This window comes from Trachypithecus francoisi, unplaced genomic scaffold, assembly GCF_009764315.1.
Source record: "Trachypithecus francoisi isolate TF-2019V2 unplaced genomic scaffold, Tfra_2.0 Lachesis_group17, whole genome shotgun sequence".
NCBI lineage: Eukaryota > Metazoa > Chordata > Mammalia > Primates > Cercopithecidae > Trachypithecus > Trachypithecus francoisi.
The window spans coordinates 81,483,099-81,494,657 of record NW_022681462.1 but is presented as its reverse complement, the minus strand read 5'-3'; the positions used below and the strand labels follow the sequence as shown (position 1 = coordinate 81,494,657).

The window sequence follows — 11,559 nt, the reverse complement described above, 5'->3', positions numbered from 1 at the left end:
ATTTTTCTCCCTCCTCCTTTAATGGTAGTCTTTAACTTGCCTTTATTCTGAAGTTTGTTAAGACTCTTGGGAACTCAGAACACATTTACTCATAAAAACCAGTAGCCCTGGGCTTTGTGAGGTCTGACCCCCCCCAACCCCTGCCTAACTCACTATCCCCATTCTCTTCCCATCACCCTCATTCAGGGACTTGACTTTCAAGACCTGGTGGGTTTTTCTGCTGTCTTCCAAATATCCCCTCGGGTTCCCCACCCACAAGCTTTTGCTCCTTCACCCTGGAATCTCAGACCTCTGCTTAGAACTGTCCATCAAATCAATATCCAGGTGAAATCCAAATTCTAGCTCCTCCATTTCCCAATGTTATGCAGAACTGATTTCTTTCCCATCCGAATTCTTATTCTACTTGATCTGACCAAGTAGTAATATGAGCTTTATAATAAAAATCACAATATATTGTCTTTTGTGGCTGTTATTGTGGGGAGTGTCACATATTCTTATATCCCTCACACTGTTCAATAACCACTTTCTGTGGGATAAATAATAATAGCTGCATTTGTTGCATGCACACTATATGCCAGGCAATATGCTATGGCCTTTATATACATTTGTTCATGTAATTTCCACGACAAGGTTAAAAAATGTATATGACCCCAATATTCTGGGGGGAGCTAAGGGTCAGCTGGAGTAAGTCACTTTCTCAAGGTCAAGTAGATAGAAACTGAAGGAGCAAGGATTCCAACTCAGCAATGTGGGACTCCCAGCTCTGTGCTCTTTCTACTTCCCAGGAAATGGAGCCTAAGTTAACAACGACAAACCGAAGTCAAGTACTGAGGACATATGCAACCCCTGGTTTGGGTGCAACCTTTATCAATGTCCTATACTGACAGATGACGTAGAGGCAGCCGTTTCCCTGACTAGGGAAGGTAGCCCAAGAAAGCTAAGACGCTAGAGTCCAAATTTAAGGTCTACGAAACACCGCAGAAAACATTTATAGTCACTAGGGGGCTCCCTCTCCCTTAAGCAAAAAGCGCAGCACCGCCTGCACGCGGTAGCCTCTGGACTCCGCCGCCGGGCGGCCGCTGGGAGTTCCACGCCACCTCCCTGACGCCCAGTCCATTTTGCCTACATCCCTGTTCGGGCAAAGCCCTGGAGAATTCACAGGGCAGTGCCCCAAGCTGGAGCAGTTTTCACAGCCACATCCCGGGCTGCGCTGGGTTGGGGATGCTTTGAGGTTCCCCTGGGGGCTCCCTGCTCTCTGCTCACCAAGCAGAGGGGAGTTGGGAAGGGGAGAAGTGCAGACTCAGTAGTGGGTAATCCAGAAATGCATCCCTCGAAGGCCAGCCTGGCCTGGTCCAGGCCCTAAGCTCTCCGGGGAAGGACAGCAGGGAACCCCGCCTTGGCGGGCTCTGTGGGTCCTGCGCCCGGGTAGATTTTGCTGAAATGGGGAGAGGGGACCCCCTCCACGGCCCCGGAGTAGTGAACACCATTTTGTTTGAAAGTATCCTGCAAAGAGAACCCCTTCACGAGGCCATGGCTGCCAGGGGACTCCTCATCCCCACCGGATACCGGGGGAACCCGGAGAGGAAGGGATTCTGCAGCTGCAGCTTGGGGGTCCTCGATGCTGCATTTTAACGCGCATCGCAACGCCTTTGGAGTGACATTAAGTGCAAAGAGGCAAATGACTAATCCAAACTATTATTATAACTGCAGAAAATAACACAAATCAATGGCAAAGGCTTGAACCAGGATTAGCTAGGAAGGTGGGACAAACCGGGGATGAGCCTTCCTCTTCTTTTTTAGATTTGTTGATTTTGGTAAATCATGTATGTATTTAAACATGAAGAAACAGGTGAAGCGAATGTAAATTGGGTTATGAATAATTTCCAAAGGCTTCGCTGTCCCTTGACAGAAGCCAGAAATAAGACAGGCACTGGGCCTGAGCGCTCTGGACAGGGAAGCCCCCGCGTGGCGCTGGGCAAAATCTTCTCGGTGGAGAGAATGCACTCCGGGTTCGAGACCTCACGGGGTGCAGATGCGAACTGCGGTGGCCCCAAGTGGCCGTCACTTTGATCATGAGAACAGTTTTCCTATAGCACCCACCCCGCCCTTTGCATCCTGCAATCCCGCGGGCGTCAGAGCGGGTCTTGGCGCGAACCAGGCGGCCTCGGCGGGGTCCCGCCGCGGAGGGCAGCGCGGCCGCAGCCCGGGAGAGGCGGTCGCGGCATTGTTTCAGCCCCTGGGGTGGGATCCAGCTGGGGGAGGGGAGGCGGGGTGTCCTCCGGAGCCGCCCCCCGCCCTCCCCGGGGACCCGTGCTTCGGCGCGTCCAGGCTTTGTGATGTCCTGAGTCTCCATGGAAACCCGAGGGAACACTGAGCCGGGTGCTAGGGGGGTCGGTGAGTTCTTCGGCCGCGCCCTCCGTCCGCTCTCGGACCCCGGCCCTGCAGCAGGGCCTGCCGGGAGTTGTAGTCCCCAGGCGGCGGCCGCGCGCGGCGCCGAGGTTGCGGGGCGCCGCCTGTCCCCGCCTCCCCTTAACCTGCTAGCGGAGGTGGGGAGCGGCGGGAGGAGCCGGCCGCGCGGTGATTGGCGGAGGCCGCTCCCAGCCCCCACACGCGCCCCTCCCCCGCTCCCCACTCTGGACTCCCGCGCTGGGCGCGCTGAGGCTGCCCCCGAGCGAGCGCGCGTGCAGCCGCCGCCGCCCCGAGCACCCGCAGCTCCGGCGCCGCGGCGAGACGGAGACGGACCGAGCCACGGGCCCCCGCGGCCGCAGCATCCCGGAGGAGTGGGTGATGGCAGGGGGGTCGGTGGGCTTATCCGCCCCGGGCTAGAACATCCTCCTCTCCCCCTTCTGTTTCTGCGTGAGGCGCACAAAAGGGCGGGGAGCCCGGTGCGCCTGGGGCCCGGCCCCAGGGGACGCGGCGGGAGGTGTGGTTTGGGGTTGGGAGGTGGCCATCGGGGGTAAGCCAGGGCGCTCTTGGGGGTCCTCTTTGTACGCCCACGAAGCGCCGTGCCGGGCCCCGCTCACAGTAAGCGTTTAATGTGTGCTCGCGGGGTTGCAAAGCCCTGGGGTGAGGAGGCGCCTCGGCCGAGGGGTTTCGCGCCTAGCGCCTAGCACGCAGTGGGCCGCTCCCCTCGCCAGGCGCGGTGCAGTGGACCGCTGGAGGGCTGGGCGGGGGTGCCTCTGGCCTGGGGCCAGTCCTGCCGGTCCCAGGATCTGCGCTGTCCCCGGTCCCACACACCACCCAGATACACACCCTCCGTCCTTCTCTCCTCCGAGTTGGGATATGCCCAGCCTGGACCCGACCCGGCGGTCTGTTCCACCCGCCCGGCTAACGGAGCGGACGCCTGCAGAGGACTCGCCCGCCGCCTCCGAGCCTCCTGCCTGAGCCACAAAGGCCTCCTGCGGCTGCCCAGCCCAGAGCGGGCGCCGAGCTGGGTCCCTCGGCTAGAGCCCAGCGCGGGAGCCCGCCTTGCAACATCGATCTCAGCGGGCACCGACGTCGACGCCCCGGGCCTGGGGACGGGGCTGGAGTCTGAGCTGGAGAGAAGCCGGGAGAGAGCGAGGGGAGGCCTGGGTTAAGAAAAGATGGGGATGGGGAAGGCTGGGGAGCTGGCTTGGAACAGGTAGTGGGTCTCGGGGAGCAGGGAGTGGGAACTAGGGTTTGAGGAGGAAAGAGAGGGGGCGGGGGCGGGTCCGGGTCCGAAGAGCGAAGGAAGGAGCTCGGTGCAGGTGGCGCCCGGCGAGGCTGGATCTGCTGAAGAATGGGGAGGGGAGGAGGGATGCAGGCGGGTGGAGACCGCCTGGGTTTGAGGAAGGGAGGACGAGAGCGAGGAGGAGACCCGCGCTGTGCGAGGGAGGGGGGCCTCCTGGGAAGGCGAGCCTCCCGAGGAGGGAGGGGCAAGCAGCTAAGAGGCTGTCTCAGGCCAGACGATCCTCAGCTGCAGGAGCAGGGCTCGGCGGCCCAGGTGGCCGGCTGGGCGTGGCCCTCGGACCGGGGCTAGGGACCCCGGATGGCAGATCCGGGACGGGACTGGGCTGGTTTGGTGAGGAGCTTTGTCTCCAAGCTTGAAACCAGCCGGTAGCGACTCGCTTAGGGTTCTGTGATCTTCCGCGGCGCCCCCCGGCACGCCCTTTTCTCGAGAAGCTGAAAGGCTTTGCCCAGCGGCAGGTGCTGCCAGGGAGGCGGCATGGGGGACGTCTCCCTTCGGGGAAACCCAGAGAACAATAACCGACCCTGGTGTCCACCCGACGACGAACCAGGTCCCCCCAGGACGCAAGGGTGCAGTTTTCGCGTGCCGGGAATACTGCCTGGGGAACCTCCGGGCACGTGCTGTCTTTGGGTCTGTGTGGGGGCCCGGCCCCGCCGGGAATCCCGGGTGGGAGGCGCTCCCCCGGCCTGGGGGCCTGCAGACAGCCACCCCCTCACTCCGGCTCGGGTGCCTTCCGGTGCAGCGCCGCCGCCGGCACCGCGCTGTCCACCCGCTGCCGAGACGCCGCGTGGTTAGCTGCGCGGAGCTGCCGGGCGGCGACGCAGGTGCCAGAGACTGGAGGTCGCCTCGGTGCAGCGCGGGTTCCCCCGGGCAGCGGCTTTGTCTGCCGAGAAGGCCCGAGTCTAGGGGCTGCCGCTGTGCTTTCTCAGGGGGAGCGGTAAGGGCTGGTGCGGATTGTGGTCAAATTGCTGAGAAGCGGGTGGAAATGACCCAAGGGTGAGGCTCTTGGTTTGGGAGCCGCTGCTAGGGGACCAGTGCTTTTCTTTGCCAGTGACCACACCCAAGCCAGTGCGCCTCTTGCAGACTTCGCCCATATTGTCTGCTGACCTAAGACTGGGGTGGCTCTGTGATAGGCGGTGGTTGCTTGCCCATGGGAAAGCAGATGAACCGAAAGAAAGCCTAAAACGGGCTTTCCATGCACTCGGCCTCTTGCTCGCAGTCTAAATACCTTGCAAGTCACCGCTGCAGCGCCTTGACATGTGAAGTGATAGCCAAAGCCAGAATTCTGTGTTGCACTGTTGCTTTGATAATTGGTTAGATGGCAAGTTAAAGGTGAATCTTTAGTATAAAATTATCATTTTAAATTGCCATTCATTAAAAAAAAAAAAAAAGCAGAAATGTTTTTGTTCCCAGACTGGGCGATACTTGGCATTGTAGAACTCATTGATGCCACTTACATTTGCCACTAAGTTAACTGAGAGCCTGTTGGCTCTCTTAACCCAGCCTTGAAATCTCAGGATTTTCTTAACAAGGTTGGTGCGTAAGGTGAAGGACTGTGCTATGACTGTTGGCTGTTGCCCAGGACAGATGATAGCTGCCAACGTGAAGGCCTCTTGCCTGAGTGTCCTTTCTGGCCATAGGGAGTCAGCAGTAGGCTATGTCTTGCTGGTTTTAAAGGATGGTGTTTTGAGGAGGTGCCTCACAGAATTTACAAAACTGGTCTGGAAGAACTATCTGAAACATTGCTCATTGGTTGTTTTTAACTATATTTTAACCTAATTATATATATGTATATATTAATATGTATATACACACATACACACACATATATACACATACTATATTTTAACTTATATATATGGATTTACACATACACACAAACATGCATTCAGAGTACATAAAAACTAGGAATCTCAATATTAGAAACTCAGAAATCTGACAATGAAGGTTTTTTTCTTGTAAGAGAGCTCCAATGGGAAACATGTTTTCATAATATTACCCAAGGGAACAATTTCAGAAAGGAGTGTTTTGTTGGCTTCTTTTTTGTAATAATTTTATGGATTTTTAAAAGGATGCAATCCTCTTAAAGCACTCTGAACATCCATCCCAGTCTGTTCCACATGGCAGGGAATTCATAGATGAGGAATGCTGGTATGACCAGCCGGTTTTTACAGGGATGATGGAGAGAAAGCAGCCTCCCTCTCCCACCTTCTGCTGGTGCTGCTCCAGTAAAACACCTGGAAGACAGAACCCAGAAAGGGGAGAGGCAGGTGGCCCCAGAGAAGGACTTATGTCCCCAGAATTCCGGGGTGCCATTCTTGAGCTTGGGGACCTCAGCTAGGTACACAAAGATGTTCTTGGGACATGAAGACCTGGCTGTTGTCAGCATAACCTCTCTAGGTGCAAACATTAGCAGGTCGTTGCATTATTCTCAATGCTTCTGTCTCTGGAAAGAATTCCACAGCAAGGCAAGTTTACACAGTTGACAAAATCAGGTCTCAGGACTTGGCGTAAACTTCATTTGTGGCACTTCCACGTCTCTTCTCCTGCCATAGCTATCCGAGAATTTCCCCTTCTTAATAGCTTCTCTGGTCCAGGCTTCTGTATGATCTTGCATTAGCTCCAAGGGACTATACGCCAAAGGATGGCATGACTATAGGCAGGTCTCTGGGGTAAAAGTAAATTGTGGCCGGGCACAGTGGATCATGCCTGTAATCCCAACAGTTTGGGAAGCTGAGACGGGAGATTTGCTTGAGGTCAGGAGTTCGAGACTAGCCTGGCCAACATGTTGAAACTACATCTCTACTGAAAATACAAAAAAATTAGCCTGACACGGTGGCACACACCTGTAGTCCCAGCTACTTGGGAGGCTGAGGCTGGAGAATCGCTTGAACCCGGGAGGCAGAGGTTGCAGTAAGCTGAGATCGTACCACTGCACTCCAGCCTGGGCAACAGAGTGATACTCTATCTCAAAAAAAAAAAAAAAAAATGTAAATTTTGTGTTCAGATCATTTTCTTAGGGCATAGAAAAATATTGAGAGCTGGAGAAGTTGGACAAGAGTATCTGAGACCCAGTCTATCTTCCTGATGTGAAAATTTACCAGTTTCTGATAGAATCTGGTCCTGTGTATCTTTTTTGTTTTCTGAGGTATAAAAACATATTCCAGAAAAGTCTTCTAAGACTTAATTCACAGGAATCCTGTAAAACAGGATATCTTTGTCAACGTGAAGTCCTGTAGGGAAAACTTGGTATAATATGGGAGCAAATAAGAATAAATGTGTTTTATCATTTTTCAAGTAACCAGGTGTTTGATTTCATTGCACTGCTAGTGGATAAATGAGAAATAATTTCAAAATCGCTTTGCCTTACTTGTTTTTTATATGAAGATGAAAGATTGAAATACCATAGCATGAATCTTTTGTGAGCATTGGTATTTATTTATTTATTTATTTTATTTTATTTTTGAGACGGAGTCTTGCTCTGTTGCCCGGGCTGGAGTGCAGTGGCCGGATTTCAGCTCACTGCAAGCTCCGCCTCCCGGGTTTACGCCATTCTCCTGCCTCAGCCTCCCGAGTAGCTGGGACTACAGGCGCCCGCCACCTCGCCCGGCTAGTTTTTTGTATTTTTTAGTAGAGACGGGGCTTCACCATGTTAGCCAGGATGGTCTCGATCTCCTGACCTCGTGATCCGCCCGTCTCGGCCTCCCAAAGTGCTGGGATTACAGGCTTGAGCCACCGCGCCCGGCCAGAGCTTTGTTATTTATGTATAAAAGTGGGCACAAAGGAAATTCAGGGAGGAACATGGTGTATGATTTGTTCTACTTCAGTCTTTGAAACTTGTTTCATTTAAAATAAGCTGATTTAATCATTGATTGAACCCGAGCTTGCCAAGCACTCCCATCAATCACAGCCCTGTTCTGTACTTGTTCCCTCACCTCCCTCCTCCCTCGTCACAATCCAGGCTCAGCGGTAGTGTGCACCGGAGGGAGAGCCAGAAAACCTGGGTTCAGATTTCACCTTGGTCACTTTCTGTTTATCCGTGCAATGAGGATGATTGTATTAGGTTGGTGCAGAAGTAATTGCTGTTTTTGCCATTACTTTTAAAGACAAAAACTGCAGTAACTTCTGTGCCAGCCTAACAGTATCTACGTAAGGGGTTGTTCTGAGGTTTACATGAGTTAATGGTTAGCACTAAGAGCAGCATCTGGCATCTCGTAAGTGCTCAGTAAAAGTTATCATCACCATCAGCAGCAGCATCATATTCTGCCCCTAAAATGTGTGTCCACAAAAACAACACTTTGATTCCCCATTTAATCGTTCATCCCAAGGGGCCATGGCAAGTTGCCATAGGAATTAACAGTGGGAACAGAGAGAATGATTAGGAATCCTTTCTAAAACTCCCACCCTTGCAAATAGTAGGAATAGCTCTCTGTGGAGTCTGTTTCCTGGCAGCCGCTTTAAGCTCAGCTGTTTTTAGCAGCTGAGAACTTGGAGAATTAAGAGTGTTCCAGAAGTGCTGTGATCTCAGCTTTGCTGCATCATTCCTTTGAGTGGGGTTAGGCTGGCATGGCTGGTGAGGGTCTGTTGTCCCGAGGCTATTTAGTTCTTGGTGTGGAGAAGAGTCATCGTGTTCGGTTGATGGCAAATTGTTGGGAATACAGATAACTCAGGTTTTCCAGCTAAGATATATGGAATTTTGTGCAACTTGGAACCACAGAATTATTTGTTTCACGAACACTTTCAAAGCACTGTGTGCCAGGAGTGGTTCTGATTCCTATGCATTAGGTTGCTGTTATTATTCCCATTTTGCAAATGAGGCAACAAAAGTAAAAAGGACACTCAGATGGGGACATGGCAGAGCCAGGCCTTGAACCCAAGGGGTTTGAATACTGTCTGTATCAGTTCTCCAGTATAACTGGAGTTCTCCAGAAAAACAGAAAATCAGTTGTCCAGAAAAACAAAACCAATAGGAGTGGTTTATGCAACTGGAGAGGCTGGCAAGTCCCATATCTGTGGGGAAGGCTGGCAGACTGGAAAGTAGGCAGGAGCTCATGGTACACTCTTTACTTAGAATTTCTTCTTTCTCAGGGAAAACTCAGTTTTTCTCTTAAGACCTTTTAACTAGGCCGGGCGCGGTGGCTCAAGCCTGTAATCCCAGCACTTTGGGAGGCCGAGACGGGCGGATCACGAGGTCAGGAGATCGAGACCATCCTGGCTAACATGGTGAAACCCCGTCTCTACTAAAAATACAAAAAAAAAAAAAAAAAAAAGACCTTTTAACTAATCATATGAGGCCCACCCACATTATCAAGGAAAATCTCCTTTCCTTAAAGTCAACCACCCAGCTTGGGCAACATAGGGAAACCTCATCTTTACAAAAGTTAAAAAAGGCCGGGCGCGGTGGCTCAAGCCTGTAATCCCAGCACTTTGGGAGGCCGAGACGGGCAGATCACGAGGTCAGGAGATCGAGACCATCCTGACTAACACGGTGAAACCCCGTCTCTACTAAAAAATACAAAAAAATTAGCCGGGCGAAGTGGCGGGCGCCTGTAGTCCCAGGTACTCGGGAGGCTGAGGCAGGAGAATGGCGTGAACCTGGGAGGCGGAGCTTGCAGTGAGCTGAGATCCAGCCACAGCACTCCAGCCTGGGCGGCAGAGCGAGACTCCGTCTCAAAAAAAAAAAAAAAAAGTTAAAAAAAAATTAGCACAGCTACCTGAGAGGGTGACATCGGAGGATTGCTTGGGCCTTGGAGGTCGAGGCTGCAGTGAGCTGTGATTACACCACTGCACTTCAGCCTGGGCAACAGAGCAAGACTATCTCAAAAATTAAAAAATTAAAAAAAAAATAAAGTCAACTGATTATGGATGTTAACCACATCTACAAAATACCTTCACAGCAACACTTAGATGAATCTTTTATTGAATAATGGTGCTATAGCGTAGCAAAGTTGACACAAAGAACTAACTAGGCCAGGCACGGTGGCTCACACCTGTAATCCCAGCATTTTGGGAGGTCGAGGCAGGAAAATCACTTGAGGTCAGGAGTTCGAGAGCAGCCTGGTCAATATGATGAAACCCTGTTTCTACTAAAAATACAAAAATTAGCCAGGCATGGTGGCACAACCTGTAGCCCCAGCTACTCAGGACGCTGAAGCACAAGAATCACTTGAACTGGGGAGGTAGAGGTTGCAGTGAGCCAAGATCACACCATTGCACTCTAGTCTGGGTGACAGAGTAAGACTGTCTCAAAAAAACGACAGCAACAACAAAAAGAAAGAAACCCTAACCATAAAAGGATCCATGCCTTTAAACACTACCTTAAGCTGAGAACCTTATGAGTTGGGTATGAGATTCACAGTAAACTAAATAATTTAGCAAGAGGCTATCCCATTACAAAATGGTGCACCTCACCTTGTTTAAAATAGAATTTGGACCTCTTTTCTCACCCATGTGGCTTCTAGCCCAAAATATTGCTCAGAGTAACCATTCAACAGATAATATTGAAAGAATGACTGACTGAATGGTTTTAGATAATATTTTACAGGATTTTCCAGCTACTGAGACCTCTGGCTCCCCATTTACATTTTTTTCTTTTTCTTTTCTTTTTTTTTGAGATGAAGTCTGTCGCCCATGCTGGAGTTCAGTGGTGTGATCTCAGCTCACTGCAACCTCTGCTCCTGGGTTCAAGCAATTCTCCTGCCTCAACTTCCTGAGTAGCTGGGACTACAGGCGTGCACCACCACGTCCACCTAATTTTTGTATTTTTAGTAGAGACAAGGTTTCAACATGTTGGCCAGTCTGGTCTGGAACTCCTTGTCTCAGGTGATCCGCCTGCCTCAGCCTCCCAAAGTGCTGAGATTACAGGTGTGACCCACCGTGCCTGGCCTCCCTTTTAAATTAAAAATCATCCGGCTCATGCCTGAAATCCCAGCACTTTGGGAGGCTGAGGCTGGTGGGTCACAAAGTCAGGAGTTTGAGACCAGCCTGGCCAATATGGTGAAACCCCGTCTCTACTAAAAATACAAAAATTTAGCTGGGCATGGTGGCATGCGCCTGTAGTCCCAGCTACTCAGGAGGCTGAGATAGAAGAATCACTTGAACCTGGGAGGCGGAGGTTGCAGTGAACTGAGATCACACCACTGCACTCCAGCCTGGGTGACAGAGCCAGACTCTGTCTCAAAAAAAAAAAAAAAAAAAAAAATCATCTGGCCCAAATAAGATTGAGTTTTTGTGAATGACTAGATTTTTTTAGGAAGAAAGGAAAACTTCTGCATTCTCAGTTGTGCATGTGTCACTCCCCACTACCTAACATCTGTCCACTTTCATTGGTTCAGCAAAGGGTTTGGGGTCTGCTGCTGCCTGGACTCCCTGTGAGTGCGTGTCTCCCACCCATTAGTTGTGCCCGGTACTCAATCACACCATCTTTGTGTCACTCCAGTGTCTATTTCTAAGCTGCCCCTTTGTTGATTTCAAATCCGCCATGGGCTGGCTCGAAATTCTCAGGCCTTGGGTCTTTATTCTCCCTTCTTTTGTCTGGTCCTGTCCTTCCCTTTGTCCTTCTGCAGAGCAAGATCCACTATTGATACAGAAGTCGCCTCCTTTCTAATTTTTTACTTCAGATTTCTGACCTTATAGATTGCTATGTATGTTCTGTTATAAAATTCAAAAACAACCCCCAATTTTTTCATTTAATGTCTTTTTGCTCCTGTTTCCAGCATATGTGAAACACTTTCAATGTTAATGAAGTTATTTAAATTGTTTTAAGTTTGCCGTATTGTCAAGTGACAATACACATACATGAAACAGTCACTTTTGGAAGGTACAGTGGCTGAGGGTGGTGAAATAAAACA

The 11,559-nt window shown here is 51.2% G+C and overlaps 1 protein-coding gene across 1 annotated transcript in view; it reads left to right on the top strand.

The window, feature by feature from the left end:
- Window positions 1-2,626: 2,626 nt before the first annotated feature.
- Window positions 2,627-11,559, top strand: part of DPYSL5 (dihydropyrimidinase like 5) — a 104,426-nt gene continuing 95,493 nt past the window's right edge. Inside the window, exon 1 of the mRNA XM_033176305.1 lies at window positions 2,627-2,780. The gene's annotated coding sequence lies outside the window, so the exon portion shown is untranslated. The remainder of the gene's footprint in view (window positions 2,781-11,559) is intronic.